General features: G+C 38.6%; 1 pseudogene; it reads left to right on the top strand.

Moving 5' to 3' along the window:
* Positions 1 to 8,397: 8,397 nt before the first annotated feature.
* On the top strand, positions 8,398 to 9,910 carry LOC148120544 (elongation factor 1-alpha 1 pseudogene; annotated as a pseudogene).
* Positions 9,911 to 12,920: the final 3,010 nt, after the last annotated feature.

The following is a 12,920-nucleotide window of genomic DNA, read 5'->3' as shown; positions in this document are numbered from 1 at the left end:
ACAAAATTACATTAGAATTTTATGAGTCATTGAGTTCGGACAAGTGCGTCATCATGTAACGACGATCACAAGATAGAGAGAGTTTCAATCATCTCTCAGACTCCCCTGCATTGTTACGTGATAATTCATGCTCTTTTACCTGCTATTTTGAGTCACTGCTATGCTGACGTTTACTTTTGTTTCTTTAAAATTCTAGAAGAATTAAGTTCTAAAATTTAATATAATAGCAATGTAGTTCATGGAGAATAGGGTTTTTTTTAGCTATATTTCTTTTTAAATCTATACAAGTAGGTTTTAACCCTATGAAGCAGCTTCTTGCATGTCTAGGATATAGATAGTGCTATTTGCATTGAAAAAGTGGGTACTGGAAAGATGGCTCAGAGTATAGAGATAATTGTTGATCTTGTAGATCACTACACTAATATCAGGTGGCTCAAATCCACTGCAACTGCAGCTCCAGAGTCTTCAATGCCCTCTTCTGGCCTCTATGGGAATCACAGACATAAGAACAGACAGGCATAAGATACAAGCACACATACAAATTAAAATAAATCTTACTCCCTCAGGAAGAACTAAACTCATGTTTGACTAAACAATTGTGTTGCTAAATTGCTTTCTTAATATTTATGTTTGTTATTTATTTATTTTTAATTTGTTTGTTTATAAAATTTTCCACTTCCTCCCCTCCTCCCCATACCCTCCCATTCCCCCGACTCCCTCTCCCCCACTCCCACTCCCTCTCCTCCTCCCTCTACAGTCCAAAGAGCAGTCAGGGTTTCCTGCCCTGTGGGAAGTTCAAGTTCCTCCCCTCTCCCTCCAGGCCTAGGAAAGTGAGCATCCAAACAGACTAGGATCCCAAACAGCCAGTACATGCAGACGAAACAAGACCCAGTGCCATTATCAATGGCTTCTCAGTCAGCCCCCATGTCAGCCACATTCAGAGAATCCAGTTTGATCACATGCTCGTTCAGTCCCAGTCCAGCTGGCCTTGGTGTGGAACATATACACATTAGAGTTTTACTCGGCGGTAAAAAACAATGACATCTTGAATTTTGCATGCAAATGATGCAAATAGAAAACGCTTTACTGAGTGAGGTAACCCAGACCCAAAAAGAAGAATATGGTATGTACTCACTCATAATTGGATTCTAGCCATAGTTAAAGGTCTTTGAGCCTATAATTCGTGATCCTAGAGAAGCTAAATAAGAAGGTGAACCTGAAGAAAATATTTATGTTTTTATGCCCAGAAAGTTGTGCTCTCAGCATTGGCTAGAAAAGTTTTTTGTGTTGTTTTTATCTTCTTTTTTCTTTCTTTGTGTGTGTGTGTGTGTGTGTGTGTGTGTGTGTGTGAGAGAGAGAGAGAGAGAGAGAGAGAGAAAGAGAGAGAGAGAGAGAGAGAATGTGAATTTTAGTGGATAATCAGACACATGGATAATCTACATTAGTCACTGCCATCTTAGTCTCAGGGAATGCTGGAGATGTGGGGACAGAAAGAAGGAGCCAATGAGGCAAGGAGAACTCTTAATTTCTATCTTCTAGCACAACATGCTCATATCAACTCATAGAAGTTTCACTTACCTGCAAATGAGCTGCACAAGATCCAGCAATGACAAACATGGATGGGGGAGGGAGCATGGATATACTCCAAGGGTCAAGATCAAGACAGTTGTAGGCAGGGTATGTCAACCATGTCAACATCACTTCTAAGTCCCAATTTTAAATTCTTGACCGTCAAGCAGCCATAAAACAACAACAGAATATTCATGAGGAAAGCTAAAGAAAGGAAAGTTACTGGACAAGATGCAGGTAAACCTTAAATTAAGTTCTGATTTCAATTTTAATAAGTAAAAGTAGTTAGAAATTGAATTTTCAATTATAATTATTATATATATAAGTATAGGAACAATAACCATAAAAGTGTTCTATGATTAAGATTTTTCTACATTATTTTAATCTTTTCTAAGTAAACTAATTTTGCAATTGAGAATAAATAAGAAAGTGGTTTTAGAAAGACAATCACATCATGTCAAATGTAAACAAGAAAGGAATGGGATAAATTGTCCTATATTTCTGAACAATGATGTTTGCTTCATTTACATGTTCACTAGCATAGTAGAAAGTAGATAATTAGATAAACTAAACCCGTTATAAGTCTAGCAAATACGTTTGTTTACAAAGGACAGGGTTTTCTTATTGCCTTGTTACAAGTATCTACCTAGTTACATGTGTTAAGAGACAAACATCACATAGAGAGTGTAACACCACAAATAAGCCCCTGTGTAAATCTCGTTACTTGTTTCGGTCTTTTTCACTGCCAAAGCTCTTTGCAGTATGATTAGCAATTGTGTAAACACTACTCACTGCAGGTTTACAAGCCTTCTCCCACAGTTTGATCAGACTATTGTCATGAAATGATGAAGCTGCAGGGCAATCAGTAATGAAAAGTTCCCAGACTATCTTAATACAAAATATACAGCTTTAATAAACAGAAGTAAGACTTACACCAGCTTACACCAGAATCCAAACGATCCTTCTGGATGCAGGAGCCAGGTGAGAGAGCTAACAGGAGCATGCTTGCTAGGCTTATAGGCAAGCTTTAGCCTAAGGGCAACACGCCCAAAAAACAGAATGTGATTGACTGAACTCTCCTATCATCTCCCCCTTTTTTCAAAAATAAGACAGAACCAAACCAAATACAACTATATACAATATATATATACTTATATAGAAGTAAACAATAAATATAACAAAAGTTCTACTAAACATTCTATTTCAGGGAGTCTAAATAATGTAGATGGTAACTACAACTATCTAATCTTCAACTCCATCAAAGATCTGAGAAGGAAAATAATTTTACTCAAGCAGCCAGTAAGTACAAACGGGAAACTTCTGAAATGTGCAACAAATGGAAGAGACAACTGAATACCTGGGCAATCACCCAAAGTCTCGTATGCAATATTGAGTCAACCAACTTTGGCTAAGGCCTGATGTAACTGACATGCCATTTTTCAAAGGCAAGAAACCTTTTAGGACTCTCTCACCCTGTCTTGGCAAGATAAGACAATCCTGCTTTTATCCATTTACAGATATTCTGTAATTCTGTCAGTGGTTGAGGTATGGGCTTTTTCTTTGCCCAAAGGCCAGTTCTGCCAGGAAGAAGACAAGCTCCAGGTGGAGTGTCTTTGATGCTCAATGTTCTCTCGGGAGTAGAGCAGTGATGCCAGGAGCGATTGTGTCTCACTACTATAGAACTATGAGTTAGATTAAAGGCCATTTTCCACACTTCTTCGAAGAGGTTGAAGATTATACTATCTATACTAAGTATGATCTCTATGCACCTAGATAACCTGATTAGCCTAAATATAAATATAATAAACATATATGACTATTGATTTCTATCTATCTTACTTAAAGACTAAGAGAATGAACAACTGTGCAATGAGTGAGGACAATGACCTCCAAATGTGAACAATGTATATCATTACATAAATATCTTAATCAGAGGTAGGAATGTAAATATATGTATAGATATATTAATACAAATAGAGGTAGAAGCATACTCACATACAATATTCAATATATCAATGTACAAAAATCAACACGAATACAATTTTCTAAAAACAATAACTCACATACCATCAATGTACAAAAATCAACACCAATACAATTTTCTAAAAACAATAACTCACAAATACCATTATATTATTATCCCAATCAATCCTCCCCTTTTTTGATAAACACCCGTGAGCTTACAAAATACCTCCCCCATTCCCTCATCCCTATATCAATTATAACCAACCCCTAAATGATGTCCCTAAACCTGAGGGCAAATTCTACTGGGAGAGGGGACGTCGTCCTCTAAAATTGCTTCCAGCTGTCATGGGGGTGATGTTTCTCTTAGGGGGTCCTGTGAAAATAATAGATGGTAAAATTCCCATATAAACATTTGGTGTGAGAAAGTTGTAAATAGTCTCTGAGAAATTTGATGAGTTCTGACCAGAGTGTTATCAAATATTGTGTTTCATCAAGAACTGTTTTGTGTAGCTGGTACCAAAAAACAGGTCTAAAAAATAGCACTATCAACATTATGACGTCATAGTAACCAGGTGGAGTTGGTGTTGTGGGGCCCCATCTTCATCCTAGAAGCTTTAAAGATTACTGCAGGAAAATTTATTGTTTGTCATGGGAAAGTTAAACATTATCTGCGAAGACATATATCTTTATATAGATAGATAGATAGATAGATAGATAGATAGATAGATAGATAGATAGATAGATAAATAGATAGATAGAAACAGATGTGGGGAAAGGCAAAGAAAATTTATCAATTAGAGTTATTCTGTCCCATATCTTGGCTCTTGACATGAGACAGAAACTCTGGGATATCTCTTACCAACAGGCTTGGAAATGAAGAGGGACTGAGCCATAGTCCAACTCCAAAACCAGCTCTACATATTTATAAATAAATGCACATTAGTACATGTTAAAAAAATTAATAATACTTACCTAAAGTATTTGGATTCATTGTTGATCCTCTTTGGGTTGTAGGCGGTTTCTATATTCAATTATCCAGGGTCCCTTGGGTCCTTTGAAAATGAGTGTTCTCCTATGGAGACAAGAAGAGAAGCCTGCCCCCAACCTATATATTTCTCTTACGTTTGGTGTGATGATTATCCTTGTAAGTGAGTTATCATTTATCTCTTCTAAGAGGCTTCTCCTCTTCAAACCAAACCTTTATTAATTTTGATGATATCCACAATTTTTTCTCTCCTGTGGAAACAAGAGCAAAACCCCTTCCCCAACACAGCACATCTCCTAGCTTCCACTGTGAGGTCAGTACATCCTTGAAATAAATTGGTTGATTTAATTCAGCAGACTTTTCCAATATCCAATGTCTTTCTGCAGCCATTGTCCCCTTCTCATTAGCGTTGAGAAAAATCAAGGTTAATATAGCATTATGTAACCTATTCCTGGGGATATTTTCCACCCCTTTCTGTTTGTTCAACATATCTTTTCGATTTGATCTTTCTATAACTGCTTGACCTGTAGGATTGTATGGTATACCTGTAACATGCTTAATATTATAATAAGCAAAAAATCGTGTCATTTTCCTAGAAACATAAGGTGTACCATTATCCGTCTTTATCTGTGTAGGTATACCCATGATGGCCATAACTTCTAATAAATGAGTGATTACTGAATCAGCTTTTTCTGAGCTTATAGCAGTTGTCCATTGGAAACCTGAGTACGTGTCAGTGGTGTGATGTACATATTTTAATTTGCCAAATTCTGGAAAGTGAAACACATCCATCTGCCAAATTTCATTCCTTTTAATACCCTTTGGATTAGTCCCTGCAGGCAATGGTGTTTGGTTATAAAAAGAGCAAGTAGGGCATTTCTTTCCAATCTCCTTAGCTTGTTGCCATGTAATAGAAAACTCTTTTTTCAAGCCTTTGCTATTGACATGATGTTTTTTTATGAAATTCAGATGCCTGCAGCAGACTAGTATCAATAATTGATTAATATCTGCATTACCTTGTGCTAGAGGACCTGGCAGACCCATATGGGATCAGATGTGTGTTATATACGTGGGGTAAAGCCTGTTCCTAATCATGTCTTGTACCTGGATAAACAATGAGATCAGTTCTGTATCATAAGGTATACATTCAGCAGTTTCAATATACAAGATAACTCTTTCTGCATATTATGAGTCAGTAATTATATTAAGAGTTTCTTTAAAATCCCTAAGCACCATAAAAATGGCATATAATTCTGCCTTCTGGACAGAATCATAAGGACTTTGTTTGACTTTACTCAATTCTTCTGATTTGTAACCTGCTTTCCCTGATTTATTAGCATCAGAATAAAATTTATGGGCTCCAGTTATTGGAGCATCATGGACAATTCGAGGAAGGATCCAAGAAGTTCACTTTATAAAATTAAGTCTCTTGCTCTTTGGGTAATTGTTATTGATCTCTCCCAAAAAATTAGCACCAGCTCTTTGCCATGGTTCATTGTCTTCCCACAACTTTTTTATCTCAACAGCAGTGAAAGGCACATAATTTCTGCTGGATCTATACCTGCTAATTGACAAAGTCTCAATTTTCCTTTTATAATCAATTCAGAGAATTTTTCCAAATAAGTTTTTAATTTTTTACTTGGTTTGTGTGGCAAAAAGATCCATTCCAAGATAATATCGTCTCCTTGCATCAAGATTCCTGTAGGAGAAATTCTGGAAGGCAATATACCAAGAATACAACTAAGCTTTGGATTTACCTTGTCCACATGAGTCTCCTGTAATTTTTCTTCAAATATTGTCAGTTCTTTTTCTCCTTCAGCTGTTAATTCTCTGGGACTGTTCAAGTCTTTATCACCATCCAAGGTTTTATTTAAATGAATTATTAGATCAGGTGTTATCCCAACAGCCGGTCGTAGGCTGGAGATGTCTCCTAATAATCTTTGAAAGTCATTAAGAGTTCGTAACTGGTCTCTCCTGATTTGTGTCTTTTGTGTCTTAATTCTTTGTAAACCTATTTTATAACCTAAATAATTAACAGAATCTCCTCTCTGAATTTTTCAGGAGCAATTTGCAATCCCCATTTAGGTAACACTATTTTTACTTCTTCAAACAACCTTTCTAAGGTTTCTTTGTTTTGATCAGAGATCAGGATATCATCCATATAGTGGTATATTATGGACTTAGGAATTGTTTGTGTATAATTTTTAATGGTTGGCTTACAAAATATTGGCACAGGGTAGGAAAGTTTAACATTCCCTGTGGGAGGATGGTCCACTGGTACCTCCTTGCAGGCTGAGAGTTATTATATGTAAGCACTGTGAAGGCAAACTTTTTTCTATCTTTTTCTTGTAAAGGTTAGTGAAGAAATAATCTTTCAGATCAATAACTATAAGAGGCCATCCCTTTGGTAACAGGGAGGGCAGAGGAATTCCAGATTGCAGAGGGCCCATTGATTGAATAACCTTGTTGATAGCTCTAAGATCTGTCACCATTCTCCATTTATCAGATTTTTTCTTAACAACAAATACAGGAGAATTCCAAGGATTGGTAGATTCTTCTATATGTCCAGCATCTAATTGCTCTTGTACCAGCTGTTCTAAAGCCTGTAACTTTTCCACAGCTAAAGGCCATTGTTTAGTTAATATTGGTTTCTCAGTCAACCATTGTAGAGGCATGGCTGATGGTACCTCTGAAAGGCCATTAATTGTGTTGTGTTCTTGTATAGCTCTAATGGCTGGTTTCTGCCATCTGTAATATTTTGTAATATTTTCCTCAGAAATATAGGCTCTAGAAGCAGCAGGAATGTTAATTTGGGTATTCCATTGCTGCAATAGGTCACAGCCCCATAAATTCATTGCAATATTGGCTACATATGACCTTAGTTTTCCTATTTGTCCGTCTGGACCTATACAATTGACCTATCTCATGCTTTGTCTTACTTGAGATAGGGTTCCAATTCCTAGGAACTGAACACCTACCTCCTGAAGAGGCCAATGCAGATGTCAAAATTCTGGAGTAATGATACTTACATCCGCACCTGTGTCCAGTAAGCCAGTAATAAATTTGCCATTTACACACACTCTTAGCTTTGGTCTTTGTTCATTTATAGAAGTCTGCCAGAATATAGTTTACTTTGTCCTTTTAGATTTCTTGGTTCATTCACCACATTTAACTCATCCTTCAGGCCGTTGTTGCTTTTAACATCAGGCATGGGGTATTCTAATTTCCCTGAAGAGGCATATTCTCTGCAGTGATCGGAAATGACTGGACCACATTCACCATGGGTGCCTGCGAGATGCCCCTCATTGCGTTTCCCGATGGCAACAGGTTGCCCTGTTTATCTCTTGTTGACCTACACTCATTCGTCCAATGCCTGCCCTTCCCACATCTCCTACATAAACCTGAAGGCTGAGTCCTCCTATTCCTGTTATTCCTAGAAGAGGCATTATTCCTGGAATTCCATTGTCTGCAGTTCCTTTTCATGTGTCCCATTTTGCCACAATGAAAGCATTTTGTAATCTGATGTCTCCTTTTACCTTTGGAAATTGCTTCTTACACCCATGTTTCATTGCCATAATCAAATGTATCAACATTCATTGTATGTAAAACCCATTCATCCAAAGGCGCTGATCTGATCTTTAAAGGCCCCAGGATCCTTTTGCATTCTACGTTGGCATTCTCATAAGCCAAAGACTCAATTACTATATTTCTTGCTTCTGGATCAGGTGCCCTGATTTGTACAGCCTTAGTTAGTCTTTGTAAAAAGTCACTAAAGGGTTCTCTCTGACCCTGTTTGACCCTGATATATGATTCTACTCTCTGACCTGGGTCTTGAACCTTGTCCCAGGCCCTTAGAGTTGCTGTGGCACGTATGGCTGCCGAGATGGGAAAAGGCTCCTTCAAGTATGCCTGGGTCTTGGACAAACTGAAAGCTGAGTGTGAGCGTGGTATCACTATTGACATCTCCCTGTGGAAGTTTGATACCAGCAAGTACTATGTGACTATCATTGATGCCCCAGGACACAGAGACTTCATCAAAAACATGATTACAGGCACATCACAGGCTGACTGTGCTGTCCTGATTGTTGCTGCTGGTGTTGGTGAATTTGAAGCTGGTATTTCCAAGAATGGGCAGACCCGTGAGCATGTACTTCTGGCTTACACCCTGGGTGTGAAACAGCTAATTGTTGGTGTCAACAAAATGGATTCCACTGAGCCACCCTACAGCCAGAAGAGATACGAGGAAATTGTTAAGCAAGTCAGCACCTACATTAAGAAAATTGGCTACAACCCTGACACAGTAGCATTTGTGCCAATGTCTGGTTGGAATGGTGACAACATGCTGAAGCCAAGTGCTAATATGCCTTGGTTCAAGGGATGAAAGATCACTCACAAAGATGGTAGTTCCAGTGGGACCACCCTGTTGGAAGCTTTGGACTGTGTCCTGCCACCAACTCATCCAACTGATAAGCCTCTGTGACTGCCCCTCCAGGATGTCTATAAAATTGGTGGTATTGGGACTGTCCCTGTGGGCTGAGTGGAGACCGGTGTTCTAAAACCTGGAATGGTGGTGACCTTTGTTCCAGTTAACGTGACAACAGAAGTAAAGTCTGTTGAAATGCATCATGAAGCTTTGAGTGAAGCGCTTCTAGGGGACAACGTGGGCTTCAGTGTGAAGAACGTATCTGTCAAAGACGTTAGATGTGGCAACGTGGCTGGTGACAGCAAAAATGACCCACCAAAGGAAACTGCTGACTTCACTGCTCAGGTGATTATCCTGAACCACCCAGGCCAAATTATTGCTGGCTATGCTCCTGTACTAGATTGTCACACAGCTCACATAGCATGCAAGTTTGCTGAGCTTAAAGAAAAGCTGGAAGATGGCCCTAAATTCTTGAAATCTGGTGATTCAGCCATTGTTGATATGGTTCCTGGCAGGCCCATGTGTGTTGAGACTCTGACTATCCTCCACTGGGTCATTTTGCTGTTCGTGACATGTGGCAGACAGTTGCTGTGGGTCTCATCAAAGCTGTGGACAAGAAGGCTGCTGGAGCTGGCAAGATCACCAAGTCTGCCCAGAAAGCTCAGAAGGTTAAATGAATATTACCCCAACACCTGCCACCCCAGTCTTAATCAGTGGTAGAAGAACGGTCTCAGAACTGTTTTCTCAATTGGCTATTTAAGTTTAATAGTAAAAGACTGGTTAATGATAACAATGCATCGTAAAACCTTCAGAAGGAAAGGAGAATGTTTTGTGGACCATTTTTTTTTGTGTGTGGCAGTTTTAAGTTATTAGCTTTCAAAATCAGTACTTTTTAATGGAAACAACTTGACCAAAAATCTGTCACAGAATTTTGAGACCCATTAAAACAAGTTTAATGAGAAAAAAAATGTTTTCATCATAAAGAGCTTGTTTCTGAGGATCAGAGTAAAGTCCTTCACCTAGAATTTGATCTAGAAAAACCTGAATTCCTTTCGCTGATTCTTGTTGTGGAAGTCTGGCCTCTTGATTGAATAGGACTTTGAAATGCCATAATGGTCTGTTTTCCAAGACTGCTGACGTTTATTGATTCAAATCTTGAGGAGTGGCCCTGCTACTCAGAGCACAGTATTTTAACATCTCTCTAACAAAGGATGAATGTAGTCCATAATTCACAATTGCTTGTTTAAATTCTTTCAGATCATTCATATGTATAGGCTCCCATGTATGTTCTTTAATGACCTTAGGGTTTTTGGAGCCAGTTATCTTTTCTGATGTTATTACTGGAAAGGCAGGTATAACTCTGTGTAGACTCAGAGTTTTTGGAGGTAAATGTTGCCTTTCTACCTTTTGCTCCTGTTCATCGAAGTCTATGATTTCCTCAATCTTATTAAATCTGCTCACCATTGCCTTCTGTAAGTCCTGAATCTCCTGCCCAGTATTATGCTCCAAAGCCTTCATTAACGATTCTAAGGCATGGAGCTTGTCCATCAGAAACACCATTTCCTCCCTGGACACTATCGCCTTCATTGATAATTCTAAGTCGTGGAGCTTGTCCGTTAGAGATACCATATCCTCCTTGGACATAATCCTCATGGCATGTACTGTGCCTACTTGTATGGACATCTTGTCAATTAATCTATCATAACCTTTTGATAAAGTCCGATTTTTACATTCAATGGTTTTAATCCTCTCAGCTAATGTTTCAGCACTTATAGTCATGGACTGGAGGTTACGAGTCATTTTGGTTGTCCCCTCTTTGAGAACTCCAAACTCTGATCTAGTCTCCTCCTTGAAAACTCCAAACTCTTTTTTGAGGAGGGTGGTGTCAGTCTGAATTGTCCTTAAAGTTTTAATCTCTGCCCTCAGCATTGTAGATTCAATCTGTAAGGACTGAATCATCCTTATAAAATATCCAAACACCAGAAAAGTGACAAGCCCCAGAAATAACCAAGAGGAATATCAGAGACATCCTTCAGAATATCCTCCATAGTGCAATTAAAAAAGCCTTTGAACTTTTGGATAGTAATATTTTCTGACATTTTCAATCAAAAGAAATGGTACTAGTATATATGTATGTATTTATTTATTTATTTTCAACTGAAAAGAAAAATCTTACCTGTAATGACCGTTGCCTGCAAGTAGGTGGCGGGGCGCACCTGAATCCATGTGGCAATGGCATCAGACCAGCAAGCAAACTCTAAAATATATACTCTCAAATCCAGAGCTTAAATTCACAGATCAAGCGCTGGGGGAAGACAATGCCCAATGGGGGTAGCAAAAGCCAAGGAAGTTAGTTGCGTGGTCCCGCGAATGCGGCTAGGAGCTGGCTAGTCAGGGTAAAGGCCGTGGGGCTGCAAATAGACCCCAAGTGCGGTGCATGCTCAGGCTGCTAGGCCCTCGCCACGAGGGGGGAAGAAGGCCCCACGTTGGGTGCCAGATGAAGCCACAGGGTGATTGGTAATGAAAAGTCCCCAGACTATCTTTATACAAAATATACAGCTTTAATAAACAGAAATAAGACTTACACCAACTTACACCAGAATCCAAATGATCCATCTGGACGCAGGAGCCAGACGAGATAGCGGGAGCACGCTTGCTAGGTTTATAGGCAAGCTTTAGCCTGAGGGCGACACGCCCCCAAAACAGAATGTGATTGGCTGAACTCCCCTATCAAAATGAAATGATTGAAAAGTAGTCATGAGAGAAAGGATGCATTTTCATTTCTACATGGCCAAGCTAGAAAAACAGGAGTGCAATAGAAAATGTTAATTGTCCTTAATTTATGTGGTACTGTTTCTCAAATGCAATGGTATGCAGATGTCAATAGTGCATTTGCTTTTTATTTTTTTATTTTTTTTAAGTAAATTTTATTAAATTATAAAAGTTTCCATTTCCGCCTCCCCTCCCAACACCCTCCCACTCCCCCCACTCCCCCTCCTCCTCCCTCTTCGTCCCCCAGGGCAGTCAGGGTTTCCGCATCTGCTTTTTATTACTCAGGCAGAGTTTCACTTTTCCACAGCTTCTTAGATTCCTGCTGTCAATGTGGTACCATTCTGTATGGTGATGATCGAACACTTATATGAGGATAGTGTTTTATATTATTGTGTACTTCTTGCATTGATTCATTAGGAACAATGCTGACCCATATGAAAATCGAGAACAGGCTATTAAAACTACTTTTGAGTGAGTGACGTGATTGATGAAATGAGAACACATCCTCATGGTGGTGTCGGCATTGTCCTTCATTCTTTAACTGTATTAACTGGTGGGGAAAAGCTTCCGTCACCAACTCATCAGAACTCACTGCCGTGCTTTTATGACTTCACAGTGTTTGTTTTTATTTCTTGCCCTTTCTTCCTCATTTTCTTTTCTCCTGAAATAAAACTATTTGATTTACCCTATTTTTCCTTCTTCATACATATAGGAAAGTTTCTCCCCCTGTCTCTCCTGGGGACTCATAAAAAGGCCTCCCTTTTACCATTGGCTGTGCTTTCTTTTTGGCTTCTCAGCCAGCCAATTTTTATGCAACAATCATGTAAAGGAATGCCCTCCCTGAGAACAAATTTCATATGCAATGATTACATCACCATCAAGATTAACTGAGAAGGAGTGCTCATCTATAATAGAACTGAAATGGTAGATACAAGTTTTATCCTATTTCTTAAGTTGTTTGTGAAATCACAAATCTGACCTGAACTCCTTTCTTATCAATTCCATTTGAAAAACAACATGAGTTTAATTCAAGACTCCAACATAATATATTAAAATTCTCTGTCGCAATTCTTCTACCTACTTAGACTTTAAAAGAACATGATACTTAAAAAAAAAAGATGATTCTTTGATTCTTAGGTAGTACATTTTTTACTGATCTATCAGTTAGAGAATAGGACCTTCTGGTAACATGTGGAGATTTGTCAT

The sequence above is a fragment of the Myodes glareolus genome, chromosome 11 (genome assembly GCF_982192425.1).
Source record: "Myodes glareolus chromosome 11, mMyoGla1.1, whole genome shotgun sequence".
Classification (NCBI taxonomy): domain Eukaryota; kingdom Metazoa; phylum Chordata; class Mammalia; order Rodentia; family Cricetidae; genus Myodes; species Myodes glareolus.
The sequence above is the reverse complement of the archived record's forward strand: the minus strand, read 5'-3'. Positions and strand labels throughout refer to the sequence as shown.